The sequence below is a fragment of the Sceloporus occidentalis genome, unplaced genomic scaffold, assembly GCF_023333645.1.
Source record: "Sceloporus occidentalis isolate IW3139 unplaced genomic scaffold, rSceOcc1.0.p SCAF_3, whole genome shotgun sequence".
Lineage (NCBI taxonomy): Eukaryota > Metazoa > Chordata > Lepidosauria > Squamata > Phrynosomatidae > Sceloporus > Sceloporus occidentalis.
The window spans coordinates 63,368,246-63,383,623 of NW_028316983.1; the positions used below are offsets into that span (position 1 = coordinate 63,368,246).

The window sequence follows — 15,378 nt, forward strand, 5'->3', positions numbered from 1 at the left end:
CCTGAAGTATACAATTTTCAAATTATTTGAGCTTATTGTTGTTGTTGTGTGTCCTCAAGTCATTTCTGACTTATGGCAACCCTCAGGCAATCCTATCATGGGGTTTTCTGAGGGTTGAGAGTGTGTGACATGTCCAAGGTCACCCAGTAGATTTTAATGGCTGAGTGGGGATTTGAATCCAGGTCTCCAGAGTTGTAGTCCAGCACTCAAACCACTGACTACACCATGATGGATCAGTCTTAATTTCTGAAAATCGGAATCTGAAGAAACAGTTGTAATAGCAGCCTCCACCCTTTTGAATTTGCTTCTTAGGAATATGATAACCCAGTTATATAGACCAGAGGTTGGAAAATTAGTTCAACTGCATTTGCTAGCATTCCTCATGACAGATGCACCAAATCTGTTTTGTTACAGCTGATGAGAGTTTCAGTCCAACAATCTGGAGGGCCAGACTTTGCCTGTCACTGCAATAAAGTAAGCAGTAGAGCCCACTAGCTAATATAAAATTTAGAATGAATTTGAATATAAACTCTCACATTTAAATTCAAATTCAAATTCTTAAGTAAAAGAAACACATTTCCCACACTGAAAACTAAATAAAACATAATATTGGTTATATAAAACAGCAACAAAAATGCATGTTAACATAGCTAAACTGTAACAAAGGGGGGGATGGCAAATGCAAATAAAGATCAGATTAAAATATCAACAAAGTGTGAGACTACTGTGGATAAGTAAATTCTATGTTGGGAATTATCAAGAAATGAATTGAAAATAACATACATTATATTGCCTTTGTACAAATCTTTAGAACAATCACTTATCATTGTTCTGTGCCTTCAAGTGGACTTTGACTTGTAGTGACCCTTAGGTGAATCTATCATGGGTTTTCTTGGCAAGATTTGTTCAAAAGGAGTTTGCCTTTGCCTTTCTCTGAGGTTGAGAGAGTGTTACTTGTCCAAGGTCACCCAATGGGTTTCCATTGCTGAGTGAGGATTTCAGCCCTGGTATCCTGGAGTCTTAATTAAGCACCAAATATATTACACAAAAGTGGCACACTTGGGACAATCACACTTGGAACAACTCCCCTACAAGGAAAGATTTCAAAGTTTAGGGCCTTTAGTATAAGATATCTGTGAAATGTGACAATGGTGTATAAAACTGTGCATAGTTTTGAAACCCTGAATTCTGAGATATTTATCTCCATCTCTTTTAATAGTAGAACCTCCAGTAAGATCAGAAAAATGTGTACATGATAGGTCTAACAGTAACTATTAGCAGGACAAAATTTTTGAGCTTCTTGTGAAAGTGGACCAAGGCACCTGTTTTAACACATATGCTAGGAGTTCTCAATATATCGCAATAATGGGTGGAGACTGTGTTATTGAGTGGCATACGGGAAAGAAAGTGGGTGGACTAAATGAATGATGCACTGGTGATGTCATAGGAATTTGTAATTTTGTTGAGGCCAAAAAGATGTCTGTCCTGGGATTAATGGTTTCAGAGGGACTGATCATCAGTGAACTTTCTCTTTGAACCCTGTTACATTTTGCAGAGCAGGGGTATGCACTAGACTAATCCTTTCTCAGCTATCATCTGAGATCTTTCTGCTCAGTTTGCTCTCACCCTCTCTTACTGTATCTTGCTCCTTTCTTGGTGGTTTACTCTTCATCGATCCTTTAGAAAGGGGGTATATAAATAAAATTTATTATTATTATTATTATTATTATTCATAGGTAGCTGGGTTCTATCTTTTCTCCCGAAGTGGCTCTTCGACCTCTCCATAAAGACTCCTCCATTTACTGGCTTGGCCACTCTACTGATCTTGTCTTCACTGCTGTCTCAGACTGTTCTGATGTAGAATTTCTTGTGCCTGATCATCACTTTTTCAACAGTGTACAAAATTCATTTACCCTCTACATTCTGCCTCTTAATCCTTCTGTAATGTCTACACTGGGTTTTCTCAAAAGCATTTTTGCTTTCTCCTTAAATGCTCCAGCTTCCACATTCAGCTTATTCCTGTCCTCAATATTGGATTTGTCTGGTCTGCTTTCCCAACCAATGATTAATGCAATTGATCCTCAAGCTTGGTGCACCCCTCCTATTTGGTATCTTCATGTAAGTTCTTGTGCAGCAGCTGCAGTCCTCCGGAAACCAAAAACATTCCCCCTCTAATGCTCTGCTGTACTATTTCCTTTCTCTTCACTCTCCATCCAGAATTTTGCCTCTATTGTCAGTGAACATATCTGATTGCTCTATTTGCCTCTGCCACCCTCTTCTTGCTCTGAAGCTTCTATAAAGCCTGTCTTCTTTTTGCCCTAACTTGCTTTGATCCTGCCCCCTCCCAGATTACAGACCATCAACCATCTTTTTGGTCATTACTTGCCCTCTCAACTGCTTAGTCAACTTATTCCTATCCCTGAAAAGGGCTACCAAGATTATCAGTGGTCTGGAAACTAAGCCTTATGAGGAATGACTTAGAAGGTATGGTATTCTTATCTTGTAGAAGAAAAGAGATGACATGGTATCCATTTTAAATACCAGAAGCTATGTGATGTAGAAGACAGGATAAGTAGAAGACTGAAGAAGATGAGGGGTGTCATGCAGAAGATGTGGAGAGATGTGGTAAAATTGTTTCTGGTGCACCAGAGACTAGATCAAGAACTAATGGATTACAATTACAAGAAAAGAGAATTTCACCTAGGAAGAACTTTAGGAAGAACCTCTTTACTGTAAGAGCTATTTGATTATGGAACAGACCGTCTTGGAGGGTAGTGGACTCTCCTTCTTCACTGGTCTTTAAACAGAAGTTGGATGGCCAACTGTCAAGAGCACTTTAATTGTGTGTTCTTGCATGGCAAGGGGTTAATAAAAATTAGCTGGCCCTTGCACCCCCTTCCAGCTCTATGATTCTGTAGGACTTTATCACACAATCCCTGTTTTTACTGCAATCATGCATATTAATGAAAATGCAAACATACCATTTTGTGAACAGCCATCATTGCATATCTTCACAATTGAAGAACTGGAACTGCTGTCATCACACTCTTTTCCTGACTCCCTCCCTGCTCTATGCCCTACACAGAATGCCTTTTGTTTTATTTTTTACTTTTAAAATGCAGTTCCATAGTTTGGTTAATGTGATTTAAATTTTTAAAAAAGAAGAAAAATTTTGGGAATATCAAGGGGAAGGGGGACAGAGGGATGTGACTGCCAATCTTGCAACCCTTGGCAATGATGTTTCAAACTTGAGGAGTCTTGGAACTGTTGCATGATTAAGATCTATTGCTGGGTTTCCTCTGTCATTGAAAAAGGGCACTCTAACCACACTTGGCATACACGGCAGCCACAGAGGCAGAAGGGACACCATGTGATAAGTATCACCAAAGGCATTATTTTATGACATGAACATGTATAGTATATACATTATAGTTGTGTATAGTAATTTCCTATTATTCTTTTATTTCCTGTCTTCCTTGCTACATTGCAATATATCACCCCATCTCTGTTTTGAAAAATAAACAGATTAGTGTATCCTGCCTGTTCTGCCATATGCTTTCCCTTCTTGTCCTTTCTTCAAAATTCATAGGGTATGCTGCTAACTTCTATAGTGCCAACTCACTTTTCTCTAGAAATCCTCTCTAAGCCTCCTACAAATGCTCTTTTTCTCTCTTTGTACTCTTTGAAATCTACCTAAAGGCAGCAAAATGACATTCTCTGCACTTCTAGAGTCAAAGTTTTGTTCTGTTCCCATGTCCTCTTTAAGCTTTCTACTTCCTTTAATACTTGCCGATCATTCTGATCTGCTTGACTCCTCTCTCAATTCCTTTCATGATCTGTGGGTCTGTGACTTGTCCCCAGCTAATTTTTTTCTCATATGTATAATGGTTTATCACTCAATGTTTCCACTGGAGCTTGGGAAAGTTACTTTTGAGATGAGAGATTTGTATAGTCCCAAGAGTAACATTCTGATTTCCAGGAGGAAGTCATTCTTTCCCTCTTTACTGAGATTGTTGAAAGGTCTCTTTTCAGCACTTATATTTTTATTATTATTTTATTCATTCATACCCATAGTTTCTCAATAATGGGATTCAAGGCCCTCTATTTTATTCCTCTTAAATCAGTGGCTTTCAGTTCCATCTGTATACTGATGATATACCTCTACTGTATTCCCACCTCCATTCACCATTTTATATTCCAGCTGTTTCTGCTTGCATGTGTCATCAGAGTCCCTGACCCAGTAAGTTCAATCACATCTTCTTTCTGAAGCATCTCTGTCTTGTATTGACTGACATCACCATCGACTTTGTTGACTGGGAACAATCAACTTGACTCTTATTTTTATCTCTTTTCCTTTGCTTGCAGTGTTCAATTTGTTACCTTGCCACAAGACTTGGGAGTGTTCCAAATGTTCTTGGACTGCAGCACACATAATCCCTTGCCACTGGCTATACTGGCTGGAGTTGTAGCCCAGCAACATCTAGAGCACAATGTGTTATCTCCCCCTGCTCCACTTCTCCGTGTTACACCCCTGTTCATGACTGCCAAGTCTCTCAGCTATCTCTTGCTCCTTTAAATAAATCCAGTCTTTCTCCTTTGCTGTTTCTTGTGACTGGCACTCCATCCCCACTAGGACTGATGCATGGAAGAAGGAAGGTCAACAACATCTGCCCATGATACTTCTGGTTTTAGAAGTCAGCAATATAAAGACTAACACATTTACTGACTTCTCTTTAGGCAAATTGTTTTTTTTTTTTTGTTTTTTTTGTTTTTCTGGGAGAGGCTGTCTGATCTTTTCTCTGCACATATCCCCAAATTTCCACTCCCCCTCTTCCCACCTGAAGACAAGCAGTCAACCATCTTTAATTAATCCTAGCATGATTCAGACTAGTTTCCAGTGCATCTATATTTCTTCCTATAGTCCTTCTTGATCCCTAACCCATCTAAACTGCCTAGCACCTGCTGTCTGAGTGCTTCCAAATCCCTTTCTTTAAATCTCTCCTCAGAATCAAACTAATCTGTGAAGCCTTTGGTTAAACTTTTAGTCCTTATCCTTTATTTAAACTAAGTCAAAGCACATGTAGTTCAACACATCTTCTTCTGTATTTGCATTTCCCTTTCTTTTCTGCTGCTGTATCTCTCTACACTGCATTTTAGATTGTAAGCTCCTTGAGAGGCAAGGATCTGCCTTTTTAGATTATTCTGTGTGACATGCCATGGATAGTACTGGTATAAGAACAACAACAACAATAATAATAATAATAATAATAATAATAATTGCCAATAATGATGCCTTCCCAGCTTGTATGTGCCAAAACAGTATGGGCAATAGTGAGTTTTAAAGTAAGGTAGGACAGGATGGGAGCAAGTGGCCCAGGAAGAACCAGTTTTCATGCTTGGAGGCCCCTTCCCACTTAAAGCAAACAGTGTTGCTTTGGGTAATTCTGATTGCTTAAAAGCCACACTGTCAGAAACACTTTGGAGTTTGGTCTTCAAAGTAGTGTTGATAGGTTCAGATGTAAATAATTTATCAGGGTTAGTTCAGGCTGGGCCCCTCCCACATGAGAAAACCACAGATCTGGAGAGGAGGAAGAAATGGTTCCTCAGGTGGTGTAAACTGTGGAGTAAGGGCTAAGTCCTCAGCAGGTGGAAATTGGCACCTCCACCTTGATTTTGGCAGAGTGCTGTTGACATGACTAAAGGTCAGGATCTGGCCCAACCAACAGAGTGGTGCTCTCAGGACTGGTACAAAATAAGCTTACTCTAAACTGTTCTCCAGCACTAAGTACTGAATAGCCTCCCACTTGGGGAAATGCATTTTGCTTTCATTGTCTCCTCTGTAATAATTTTCTGTGGCTTGCATAAATAATACAGAGCGCTTCTATAAAAATACTCTAGTGTTGTTCCTCACTGATTGTCAGAGGTAGGCAAGAATTTGCTCTTTCCACTATACAGTTGGGGAAACTAAGGCTTAGAAAGGGAAGAAAAGTATATTCAGAGACAGAAATGTGAAGCTTTGGGAAGACACCTGCTCTGTTTTCATTACTCCATTTTTTTGGAGGTGTTTCAGTGTAGTTCTTCTGTGCTTTTTCTATCAGTCTAATATGGACTGAAGAATAATGCAGTTTGACATTGCTTTAACTACCACAGTTCAGTGTTATGGAATTCTGTGATTTGCTGTTTTGTGGGATATTTAGCCTCCTCTGTCAGAGAGCTGTGGTGCCATAACAAGCTACAAATCCCAGGATTCCATAGGATGGAGCCATGACAGTTAAAAACTATGTCAAACTGCATTATTTCTGCAGTGCAGATTAGACCTTTTAGCCAGGATAGGAACTTGTTCAAGCTCTAGAGCAGGGCTGGGTAAAGTTCCCAGTGCTGGTTTTTTTTAGCCCTTTATCCCTCCAAACTTCTCAGACTGCTCTTTTTCTGTTCCCTCAAAGGCTAAGTGTTTCTTATGCCCAAATGCTTGGACATAATGCCCATATGGCATAGTTAACCCTATATAAAATTATGTATTTCCTGTTTTTGCTAACTGCTGTCAAGATGGCTTTGACTTAATGGCAACTTCATGACTGACTGAGAGACCTCCAAGTCAACCTATCATCAACCGCCTTGGTCAGATCTTGCAGACTAAGGGTTATAGCTTCCTTGATTGAGTCCATCCATTTGGAATGTGGTCTTCTCTTTTCCTACTGTCTTCTACCTTACGAAGCATTATTGTTTTTTCTAATGCGTCCTATTTTCTCATGATACATTCCAAGTATGACTGTCCCAGTTTAGGCATCTTGGCTTCTAGGGAGAGTTCAGGGTTGATTTGCTCTAGGACCCATTTATTGGTCTTTTTAGCAGTCAACAGTATCTGCAAAACTCTTCTCCAGGAAATTTCAAATGAGATGATTTTCTTCCTGTCAACTTTCTTCACTGTCCAGCTTCACAACTATACATAGAAATTGGCATGGATAATCCTAACTTTAGTATTCAATGATATATCTCAACACTTTAGGATCTTATCTAGTTCCTTCATAGCTGCCCTTCCAAGGTCTAATCTTGTGATTTCTTGACTGCAGTCACCATTCTCATGAATAAGCCAAAGTACGGAAAATCTTGAACTATTTCAGTGTCTTCATTGCCTGCTTTCAAGTTTTGTAAATCAATTCCCCTGCTTAATGTTCAACTGTAAAGCTTCCAGTGCACTTTCTTCCTTGGCTTTCTTCAATAGTTGTTCCTAGTCATTGCTATTTTCTGCTAATAGCATGATGCAATCTACAGATCTTAAGCTGTTATGTTTCTTCCTTCTGTTTTTATGCCTTCATCCTCTGACTCCAATCTACATTTATGTATGATATGTTCAGTGAACAACTTAAACAGATAGGGTGTTAAAATGTAGGCTTGCCTGACTCCCTTGCCAATGGAAAACCATTCTGTTTCTCTGTATTCTGTCTTCATGGTAGCCTTTTGTCCTAAGTACAGATTACACATCAGGACAATCAAATGTTGTGACATAACCATTTCATTAAGAACAATCCAAAGTTTTTCATGATCTGCACAACCAAAGGTTTTGGTATAATCTATAAAGCACAGTTTGATTTTCTTTGTTGTAGTCTATTATCCAATGTATATTTGCAATATGATCCCTCTAGCACATCTTTCTTTCTTGAACCCAGGTTGGGCATTTGGCATTTTTTGCTCCATATATATTAAAAGCCTTTGTTGTAGAATGTTGAGTATCACTTTGCTTGCATGAGAAATTCATGCAATGGTCCTAGGGTTACTGCAATCCCTAGTGTCCCCTTTCTTCAGGACTGGAATGCATATTCCAATCTGTGGCCCATTGTTTTGTTTTCCATATTTAATGACAGTATATTTAGAAGTAGAGTGAATTCTGTCTTTGCAGTGTGAAACAGCTTTATTAATAGGCCCTTTGTTCTTGATGATTTATTTCTCCTAAGTACTCTGAGTGCAGCTTCCACTTCACTTTCTAAAACTGGAGATCTGTCTTCATATGGTTTTTCTTCTAATGAGCTTGTCACCCTTTCAGTTCCTTTATATATTTCTTCCATGTATTGTTTCCATTGTCTTATTATTTCTGCTTGGTCATGTAATGTGTTCCCTTGCTGAGCAGCCTAATTCCTGGTTTAAATTTCCCTTTGATTTCTTGGATCTTGTAGAAGAGGTCTTTTCTTCTTTTTTTTGTTGTCATCTTATATTTCTCTGCATTGATTATTATAGTAGTTCCTTTTGTTTCTGCTCACAAATCATTGAACAATTGCATTCAGGGTTCTGACTCTATTTCTGTCCCCCTTTGCTTTTGCTTCTCATCTTTCTTCAACTGCTTGAAGAGTTTCATCTGTCACCTACTGAGGCTTCCCTTTCTTTTTGGTTACAGATAATGTCTTTTTTGCATTCCTTCCTGACAATGTCCCTGTCTTCAGTCCAGAGTTCTTCTGGCTCCCAGTCCATTAGGCTTCACAGTGCTAATAAAGTTTTCATATCATCTTAAAACTCGATGGGGATGTTCTTCAGATAGTATTTTGGCATGGTGGTTGGTTTCTAGTTCTTTTTTTAGCTTTATTCTAATTTTTGATATTAGTCATTCATGGTCTGTGCCACAGTCTGCTCCTGATTTGTTTTTGAAGAGAGAGTTGAGCTTCTGATCCCAATTATGTAGTCTATTTGATTTCTATATTGACCATCAGATGATGTTCATGAACAGAGTTGTCTCTTTCATTGCCTGAAGAATCTGTTTGCAGTGAACAAATTGTTGGCCTTACAAAATTCAGGCAGTTGGTCTCCTACTTCATTTCTTAATCTTAGGCGAAATTTTCCTGCTCAGGAATTTTCCGGCTTTGATTCTGCTCTGTTTCTTACTTTTGCATTTCAATTACCTATGATTAAAAATACATCCTGTTTTGGTGTGTGATCATTTACCTCTTAGACTCCAGCACAGAATCTTTCAATTTCTTCTTCTTCTGTCTTTGTAATTGGAGCATAAACTTGAATTAAGGTTATATTGATGGCTTTTCCCTGAAGTCAAACTGACATGATGCAATTATATCTTTGCATTATATCCTTTGGTTGCTTTTGATTCATCTTTCTTCACTATACGTGCCACCCCACTTCTTCTTAGATTTTCATTTCTTGAGTAAAACACTGTAATTATCTGACTCAAAATGTTCAATTCCTGTCCACTTTTGCTCACTCACCCCAAGTATTGCAATGTTTATACATTCAATTTCTTGTTTTACTATGTCTAGATACCCCTGATTCATGCTTTCCACATTCCATTTTTCTATAATATGTGCTGTTCTATAATATGTGCTGTACAGCTTCAGATTTTCCTTTTGCTTCTGAGCATGTCAACAGCTGAACGACCTTTTGACTTGAGTTCAGTTGCATCATTAGCCACAGTGCTACTAGAAAAATGGGAGATGTTTCAAGAAACCAGGATGGATGACTAAGGAACTTTCAACTGAGCTAAGTTTTAAACGGAGCATGTATAAGAAATAGAGAAACGGGGAAATCACCAAAGAGGACTTCAAACAAATAGTGAGCACGTGTAGGGGTTAAGCTAAAGCACAGAATGAACTCAGACTTGCTGGAGAGGTTAAGAACAACAAAAAGGGCTTTTTTGGATATGTCTGCAGCAAAAGGAAGAAAAAGGAAATGGTAGGGCCACTGCATGCAGAAGGTGGCAAAATGCTAACAGGGGACAGAGAAAAGGCAGAATTACTCAACATCTTTTTTGCATCAGTGTTCTCAGAAAAGGCAAAAGGTGCTCAACCTGAGGGCAATGGAGCAGAGGACACAAAAGGAGAAATGCAGCACAGAATAAGTAAAGAGATAGTACAGGAATTCCTGGTTAATCTAAATGAATATAAGTCTCCAGGACTAGATGAACTACATCCAAGGGTATTAAAAGAACTGGTTAATGTAATATCAGAGCCATTGGCAATAATCTTTGAGAAGTCCTGGAGAACAGGAGAAGTCCCAGCAGACTGGAGGAGGGCAAACATTGTCCCCATCTTCAAAAAGGGAAAAAAAGAGGATCCCAGCAATTATCATCCAGTTAGTCTGACATCAATACCAGGAAAGATTCTGGAGCAGATCATTAAACAGAGAGTCTGTGAACATTTAGAAGACAATGCCATTTTCCTTGTGACTCTATATCCCAACATAGACAACATAACTGTTACATGGATTTGTAACTGGTTGACCGGCTGAACCCAAAGGGTGCTCAACAATGGCTCCTTTTCATCCTGGAGAGAAGTGACCAGTGGGGGTCCCACAAGGCTCTGTCCTGGAGCCAGTGTTATTCAATCTCTTTATCAATGACTTGGATGACAGAATTGGGGGCATACTTATCAAAATTGCAGATGACACCAAATTAGGAGGAGTAGCTAATATCCCTGAGGACAGGATCAAAATTCAAAATGACCTTAATAGATTAGAAAGCTGGGCCAATCCTAACAAAATGAATTTCAACACAGAGAAATGTAAGGTACTGCACTTAGGGCAGAAAAATGAAATGCACAGATATAGGATGGGGGACACATGGCTGAATGAAACTATGTGTGAAAGGGATCTTGGAGTCCAAGTAGACCACAAATTGAACACCGTGTGATGCGGCAGCTAACAAGGCCAATACAATTTTAGGCTGCATCAATAGAAGTATGGTGTCTAGATCAAGGGAAGTAATAGTGCCACTATATTCTGCTTTGGTCAGGCCCCACCTGGAATATTGCATCCAGTTCTGGGCACCACAATTCAAAAAGGACATTGAGAAACTGGAGCGTGTCCAAAGGAGGGCGACTAAAATGGTGAAGGGTCTGGAAACCATGCCCTATGAGGAACGACTTAAGGAGCTGGGGATGTTTAGCCTGGAGAAGAGAAGGTTAAGAAGTGATGTAATAGCCCTGTTTAAATACTTGAAAGGATGTCATATTGAGGAGGGAGCTAGCTTGTTTTCTGCTGCTCCAGAGACTAGGACCTGGAGCAATGGATGCACTGTGATGCACTCATTAAACTGGCACTATGGCTTAGAAGAACCCGCTTTTGGGGGGTTCTTTTTCTGCCGGTGGGAAACCTCGCCGTTTGGTGGCTGGGTTTCCCTTCGTCAGAAAACAAGGTGCAGACAGGCCGCCCTTTTTGGGCGGTCTGTACCCCGCCTAAATTAGCCCAAATGGCCAGATTAAGGGGGTTTGTAAAGGACACAGCAACTGAAGACTTTTTGAAAGATTCAATACCATTTAAGGACTTTTTGAGCAATAGGAAATCTAATGCTGTAATAATCTGTGACTATGGTTATTACTAATTTTAGTAGGTCTATTTAATTGGATCTGTAATGGTAGAATAATATTTTTTCTCTTTTATTTTTATTTTCATTACAGTCAGGGTGTGTGTGTGTGTGTGTGTGTGTGTTAGAGCCCTACTATGTATCAGTTGTATGTCGTTTTTTCCTTCTCTCTCTCTTGCTTCTTTTTCTTCTTCCCTTCTTTTTCTCTTCCTAACCCATCCCTTTATCTTTGATTGCACATTATTTTGATTGTAAGTTAGATTATTTATGTTAAAAATTAATAAATTATCTCAATATGTGCCACCTTCCTTTTATATTTCATTTGATCTCTGTACTGATTCCTGAAAAAACTCTTTTTCACAAACTGAGGTGGGCTTCCAATCACTTCCTATTCTGTATTTTGGTAGTTCATACAATCTCAGGAAAGTCCCAGGTGACCTCAATTAGTTGCTCACTTCAGCTCTGGGGATTTGCTACAAAAAATATCGAGTAAGTTACAGCTGCCCTTCCCAACCACGGGTTTACTATCTTCCAAGTTAAGCATCTACAAATGAACAAGCCCTATTGCCCTAATAGCTGTCCATGCACACAGCTGGGGCAGAGTGACTGCATGCACATGCTCTGGAAAACTGTAGAACTTGAACTCCCACAAAACTCCTGCAGATATTAAGGGCTGATTGTATTTACTTTCTCAGCTAAATATGAAGCAGAGGCTTCTGATAATGATGCACAACTCAGATTGATCTATTGTAGTGTGCAGGGAAGTAGGGATCTAAAGCCAGTGAGCAAACAACCCTTTGCTCAGAATATTTTCAGAACCATCATGAATGTATGATTCCAGAAAGAGCATTAAATCTTGCAAAAATTAAAAAAAATTTTTTTGGGACTACAGTTCTCAGAAGGAGCCCTGGTGGCACAGTGGTTAAATGCCTGTACTGCAGCCATTCACTCAAAATTACAAGGTTGCTAGTTCAAGACCAGCAAAAGGGCCCAAGCTCGACTCAGGCTTGCATCCTTCTGAGGTCACTAAAATGAGTACCCAGACTGTTGGGGGCAAATTAGCTTACTTGCTAATTAACTTACTTGCTGTTCACCGCTATGATCTTTGGAATGGCAGTATATAAATAAAACAAATATTATTATTATTATTATTATTATTATTATTATTATTATTCCACCCGCTAGCAGTAACATTTCTGAGTTCCAAAGGCATTAGCTTTCAATGAACCCTGATGAAATTAAAAGGTTACTTATAAGGCCACCTATCAGGAGACCCAAAGATGCTGGAAAAGTGATGGCATGGTGGGGCTTGAGCAGGGTGACCAGATGTCCTCCTTTCTGTTCTACATTTTAGCCCTCTATCCAGAAGGAATTCCAAAATGTCCTCCATTCTGAGCATGATTAAGAAGCATGAATTTATATTTATATTAGTGTTTATAGCTTTTATTTTTTAATAGCCTACATTTTTATTGAATGTCCTACATTTTACCACACCTTGTTCTCCTTTGTGGTTATGATATCTAGTCACTCTGACACTTGAGCCCTTCCAAGACTAGGCGGGGCAGGGGCGGGGGAGTTGATCTGCCTCTGAAAGGATCTGGCAAAATTGGATGGCCTATATTCCTATGTAATTGAGCCTCTTGGGGGATTATCAATCAGAAGTGCACTAAATGATGAAATATTGAAGCGGCTATTATTGTTGAGCCTGTCCAGGAAAAATAAAGGCTGTCTGCACTTTACTTTAGGCATACTTACTTGGGAGTAAGTAACACTGAAGACTTCTAAGTAGATATTGTGCTTGTAAGAGTCTTCATATTTAAGGATGTTTAAATGATAATGCATGGAGAAAGCAATTTGCCCTCTCCCTGCAAGTACCTTGTTGCAGGGCAGGCTTATTTTGCTTGCCAACTTTGAGACCTGAAAATATATCTGTAGAGTATAACCTGTAACTTATAAAATACATTGCAGACAGCTATGTGCATTAGAATATGTGTGTGTTACTGGGAAGAAAGAGACAGGTTAACATTGAGCAGAACACCTATTTAAATGTGAACAAAGAGATGAGAATGTTTGCATTTCTATATACACTGAGATAAGAGTAGATTTCACTGCTAATAAACCGATACAGGTGCAATGGGTGATATAATCCAAAGGAAGGCAGTCAAAAGCCAAGGTTTAGCTCTACCCCAGTTTATATTATCTACAGTAATCTGACTGGAGGAGACGATTACTGAAATCAATGGGGTAAAGTCAGCACCTTGATTGGATCAGATAGGACAGCTGATAGGTGGAAGCTAGGGAGAAATAAAAGAAGCCAAAAAAGAGGCTGAAATTAAACTGTTATGCCATTCTGCAACTGATGAAGCCTCTGAGATGCTAATTTGCTAAATAACCCATACATGCTGATGCTGGTAAGAACCTATTTGGTTATGATAAAATAGATATTAGGATGTGTATAGCTATGTAAGAGAGGTTTATTGAAAACAATGCTCAAGGAAATTAACCCCTTGAATGCTTCTTAGGGGATTTGTAGTGATTCAGTAGATGAGATGGTGTTCCTTGATGGATAAATGGTTATGAGTATGATACAAGGGACAGAATTCTATACAAGTTAAAGTGATTATGAAATTTCCATATGGTGCCTTAACATACCCTGTGGAGAATATGGCGCGTTACAGACTGCCCCTTTGGGGCGGCCTATAGGAGCGCCTTTCCCCGCCGGATTGGGGCCTCAGTGGCCAGAACGGCAGCCGCTGAGGCCCTGATCCGCCGCTTTCCAGGCTGCGGGGAAGCGGCAAAAGGCCCCTTCCCCACAGCCTGGAAAGGGGTGTCCTTGGGGCTTCAAGCCCCAAGGACACCCCGCGGCGGCGGGGAGGAGGAGAAAGGGGCCCCTTTCTCCTTTGTGTTGCTGGCACAGCCGTCTGAAGGCTGCGCTCAGTGATGCAAACCAGGAAGGAGCTCCGAAACGAAGCTCCTTCCTGCTCCGCGCAAAGGGCGCACTAAGTGCCCTGACGTGGAGCGACGACGTCACGTCCGCGCCGCCCTGTATAGAGGCGGCGCGGTCGTGACATCGTCATGGCGGCCCCCATGTGGAAGGGGCTCCATCATTTTGTACAGACTCAGTCCGTACTAGGGTTAGGGGTGTCCGGAAGTGACGCCCCTTTTTAACCCTAGTACGGACTGAGTCTGTACTTAAAGGCCCGTTTGTAACGGGCCAATGAAAGAATCTGATGATGCTGTGTGTGCTCTCCTATATGTCATGTGATGTAAAAGGAGGCAAGCAATGTGCCCAGAGACTGACATGTCTGCATTTTTCTGAAAGAGGATTGAATATGTTTGTATCTATATATGATTGCATATAATAAATAGCCTAAGAGATTCCCAAAGAATCTGCTCATTTCCCCATATAAATATCCTGAGATTCTAATACTTAAGAATGCTTAAGTTGAGTGTTAATGTTAACTTTGTCTCTTTGGTTTTTAGTACCATCACAAGATGGATGTCTAGGGAGCCGGAAGATGATGACAGAACCCAAGACAAGAATATAGATTATTTGCGAAATGGCAAAGGATCCTCAGTCTAAAGAGACAGGGGTAGGGAACCATATCTATTTCAACCTGCAAGTAAACAAACTTAATAACAAATATCTTGTCAATGCTGAGCCCATCTCTATCTTAAGAACAGTTTCAGGGTCCCTGTGGGTCCCGTAGCAATGGATTACTTGCCATGGCAGGAAGCTGAGCATCCAGATTGATTGAACAGATTTTGTTCCTGTTCTTTCTGATTTTATACTGGGTTAAAATAAATTGACCTAGGGAGTTTTATCAAAAGTCTTTAATTGTACTGTGAGTTGACAGAAAATATTCTGGGATATACAAAGCGTGTATGGATGTCCAAAATAAAACTGGAAAGTACACTAACAAAACCTCAGACTTCCTGTTCTTTTTACAATAATTCTGAATGCACCATAAAGACACCTGTAACTTCAGTTTGCAGGTTGCTCTTGAAATGCATAGAATACTTCTATATTATTTTTATTGAGGGGATAGGTTTGAAGGACTTAACAAGTATGGGCAAGAAGA

The 15,378-nt window shown here is 39.8% G+C and overlaps 1 protein-coding gene across 2 annotated transcripts in view; it reads left to right on the forward strand.

The window, feature by feature from the left end:
* The window catches only part of GRM4 (glutamate metabotropic receptor 4), a 453,403-nt gene that overhangs the window by 40,518 nt on the left and 397,507 nt on the right, over positions 1-15,378 (forward strand). Inside the window, exon 2 of one of the 2 annotated variants that reach the window (XM_089514714.1) lies at positions 14,780-14,889. The exons of the other annotated variant lie outside the window; for it this stretch is intronic. The gene's annotated coding sequence lies outside the window, so the exon portion shown is untranslated. The remainder of the gene's footprint in view (positions 1-14,779; positions 14,890-15,378) is intronic. 2 annotated transcript variants of the gene reach the window in all.